We start from the raw sequence: 4,405 nt of genomic DNA on the forward strand, positions 1-4,405 counted from the left end.
TTACTTGTGGACGTGGTCAGATTAGTCAGGGATAGGGTCTGGAAATTTCAGTTGAGCAAGGTTTGCCCAATAGCCAGAAGTCGGACAACTGCAGAGATCAGGAGGATATGGGTTAATCATGAGAAATGGCAGTTCCACCATGCATATGGCTTTAATTCCATATCATCCAGATACAGACGGGGGAGAACTTCTAACTTGTGTTTGACTTGTCATCATTGTCACTGCTGCATTACAGGAGAACAACACTAAGACAGGCTAATGACAGAGAAATCCCTGTTTTATGTCAACAGAGAAGTATAGAGGGGAAGGCTTTGGCAAGTATTATACAAGATTACATGCAAGGCTAGAGCAAGAGAAAAAGCAGAAACTAGAACAGAAAGGAAAGGGACATTACAGGTCCAGCAGTGGAAGTCAAGTAGACAGTTTGGATCTGGGCTATCTGAGTGATCAGGAGATACAAACTGAAGAAGTTGGTCCAAGCCAGAGTATCCCTGATGTTGCACCTATTTCATTTACACCACTTACACCAGATGAAGAACAGAGAAACAGTAACAGGTTTCTAGGAAGTTTGGCATGGTCCCAACTTCAAAGACAGTCTAAAAGGAGTTTGAAATTCCAACCATTACCTAAATTGTCAGGGAGGAAGAAGACTGCACCAAAAGTACCACCAGTCATAATGGCACAACCCCCTACCTAACCCAGCAGACCTGAGAGTCAGATTTGCTCACTTCAAGGGTCACTCAAAAAAAGAGGATCCTGATGCCCATGTAGCACAGTTCAGCACTAAATGGGAGGCAAGTGGCTTAGCAGGAGTGTATGGGGATGATGTGAAAAAGCAGCAATTTGCTGCCACATTGGAGGGAAAAGCCATGAATTGGTTTACTCAGTATGGGGCAGCTCATTTTCCTGACACAGTGGCATTATAGACAGCATTCCTGTCTAGATTCAGAAAATGGAAGACACCAACTGATATTTTGAAACAGCTTAAAACAATGAAATAGAAGCGACTTCTTGTTGAAGATTATGCACAACAGTTTCTAGATCTGAATGGGAGATTAGCACCTGCAGAAAGACCTACCAATGAGATGTTGGGGGAATATTTCTGCAATGGACTCAGGGGAACTTTAAGGACAGCAGTAGCAAGTACTGAAATACCTGGAGGTGTTGGAGGCTTTAATGAACTAGTGGCAGCTGCAAGGAGAGCAGAGAAGAGACTAGGTTCTACCAGATCCAGGAAGAAAAAACATGATACTGACTCTGACTCAGAGGAGGATTCAGATTCAGGTACAGATATAGATTCTGACACAGATTCAGAGTCAGAAGCATATGATTCAGATTCAGAGGATACTGATTCAGAAGAAGATGGAAGAAAAACTAAAACAAAGAAGAAGAAAAGGAAACACAAACCGAAAAGCAGGAGTAAGGACTCTAGAGACAGGAAAGAACACAGAAAATCCAAAAGGAAGGTTCAAGACCTGACTAAACAGATTTCTGCCACTCTTAAAAGTATGGGGATCTCCACTTCAGCAAAGAAGGAAAAGCCCTACTGTAATACTTGCCAGAAACATGGTCATAGTGATGCTAACTGTTGGTACAACCCTAATAACAGGGCAAATCCCAACCAGCAAACACAGAGAGCCAATGTACCTGCTGCTAATGCAGTACAACCTGACAGGAGCAGAGCAGGGGATGGCCAACAAAATAGATTTGGAGGAAGAAATAATTGGGTACCACCCAATCAACAAGGACCTGCTGATCCTTGTACTTACTGTGCAGAGGTGGGTCATAGACAGGGTCCAAACTGTCCTTTATGGTGTAAACACAGAGAGGAAAGAGGCATACTCATTGTCAGATACAACAATCAAAGGCCACCAGTGCAACAACAACAAAATAGACCTCCACAGGCAAATGTAGTAATTGTAGAACAGGCTAAAGAGATTCATGGAGTTGTGAGCCATAATGTTCATTATGAGGATCTGGATGCTATGCATGTACAATGTGACTGTTCTAACTGTTTACAGGAACAGGTGACTACTGACAAAGTTGCTCCTGTTTTGGTGATTACAAGATCAGGTGCACAATATGTTGCTGACCCAGTTATTTCCCATAAGGAGATGAAGAATCCTAAGTTTTGGGATACACGGAGACAGGTCAGATTGGGTTGTGTGAAAGAAATTCAGAAAAGTCAGAAGACAGATAAGATGGGGACACAGATGCATCAAACATTACCTGTTGTACTACCCAGTATAGAAGAGGAGATCCATCAGCAAGAATTGAAGGAAGCTGATATGACAGAAGAAGTGCTAAAGGCAACCACTGTCACAATGGATCAAATTCTCAGTTTGGTACCTGAGTTTAAAAGACAGGTATTGAGAACCTTTTACTGTGAAGAAGTTCAGCAAGTTGAACCTGAAGCTTGTCAGATTGAACCTGAAGATGTGGATTACAAAGTTCCCAAGATTACTGTGACTTTTCAACAACAGGATATACAGGGAGCACTTCTGGATGGAGGATCAGGGGTAAATATTTTACCTGAATTCCTGTATACTAAGCTGAAATTGCCGGATCTTGATGAAGCTCCATTTCAGTTAAAAATGGCTGATCAGAGAAGAATCCAACCTATGGGAATTCTTAGGAATCAACAGATTACAGTTGCAGGGCTCACTTTTTCAGTGAATTTTGTAGTCCTGAAAATGGATGAGGGAGACAGTCCATATCCTATTCTGTTGGGAAGACCATGGTTAAAACAGGCCAAGGTTAGACAGGATTGGGGGGCAGCTCAAATAACACTCAGAAGAGGAAAGAAGAAAGTACACCTGAGTATGGTTCCTACTGCAACTCTACCCAGAGAGGCTAGAGCACTGTATGCACAGGGACTGAATATGTTAGAAGAAGTAGATGATGATGAGGAAGATGCTTTTCTTAAAGCCAATGAGTCAGTGATTCCTGTCTTTGATATTGATGTGGTTAAAATTGTGCAGCAGTTTAAGGAGAATAAACTTTCTGGTAATCTATTACAACAGGAGGAAGCATTACAGGATGTACCAGAAGGAGAGGATGTAAACAAAATTCTGATTGAACAGGAGGAGAAAATGCACATTCAGCAAATAATCCAAGCTGAAAAAGCCTTTGAAGAACAGATGGCCAGAACAGCTAGGGTGCAAGAGGATGATCTTCAGGATCTGAATTTAGGGACTGAACAGAATCCCAAAATGGTAAAAGTCAGTATTCATGTGACAGGACAGTTTAAGTCATATTTGGAGGAGCTCTTACAGGAATTTAAGGACATATTTGCATGGAGTTATACTGACATGAAGGGAGTGGATCCACAATTCTGTATGCACAGGATTAATCTCAAAAAGGATGCAGTACCTGTCATTTCCCAAAGATACAGGATGAATCCTAATTATGCTAGAGCTGTTAAGGAGGAGTTGGATAAACTACTTAAGGTTGGTTTCATCTATCCTGTAGAGAAGGTGACTTGGCTATCACCTATTGTGGTGGTTCCAAAGAAGAATGGGAAATTAAGAATATGTGTAGATTACAGAAAGTTAAATGCAGCCACTATCACTGATCCTTTTCCCCTACCTTTTCAAGACACATTGCTGGATGCAGTTGCAGGTCATCAAATGTACATCTTCCTTGATGGGTTCAGTGGTTATAATCAGATTCTGATGGCAGAGGAGGACAGAGATAAAACTGCCTTTATTACAGAATGGGGAGTATATGCAAGCACTGTCATGGTGTTTGGATTAAAGAATGCTCCACCTACTTTTCAAAAGTGGGTCCAGGAAGTCTTTGCTCCATATCTTACCACATTTATGAGAGTATTCTTGGATGATTTCAGTGTGTTTGGGAAGACAGATGATCATTTAACTCAGTTGAAACTCTGTTTTGAAAGATGCAGAATGGCTAGGTTAAGTCTGAATCCAGCCAAGTGTGCATTTGCAGTAAGAAGAGGGATTTTACTAGGCCATATTATTTCAGAAGATGGAATGCAGGTGGATCCAAGAAAAGTTCAAGCCATTCAGAAGGCTAAAGCACCAGTCAATCTGAAGGAACTCAGTAGATTTGTTGGTCAGATAAAATGGCACAGCAGATTTTTGAAATACCTATCCCATGTTTGTGTTCCATTAACTAAGCTCACAAAGAAGGATGTGAAGTATGAATGGACAGAAAAACAGGAAAAAGCATTCAGGCTACTGAAGAAGATGTTACAGGTGGCACCTATAATGCAACCACCTGACTGGAATTTACCTTTCCATGTTTTTGGAGATGCATCAGATGTAGCTGTGGGAGCAGTTTTGATGCAAGAGAAGCAGAAAGGATGGTTCAGGCCTGTTTATTATGCAAGCAAAGTAATGACAGGAGCTGAAAGGAATTATTCAGTTACAGAAAGAGAGTG

Source organism: Lygodium microphyllum, chromosome 9 (genome assembly GCF_053477565.2).
Source record: "Lygodium microphyllum isolate KBCC chromosome 9, Lygodium_microphyllum_v1.1.10, whole genome shotgun sequence".
Classification (NCBI taxonomy): domain Eukaryota; kingdom Viridiplantae; phylum Streptophyta; class Polypodiopsida; order Schizaeales; family Lygodiaceae; genus Lygodium; species Lygodium microphyllum.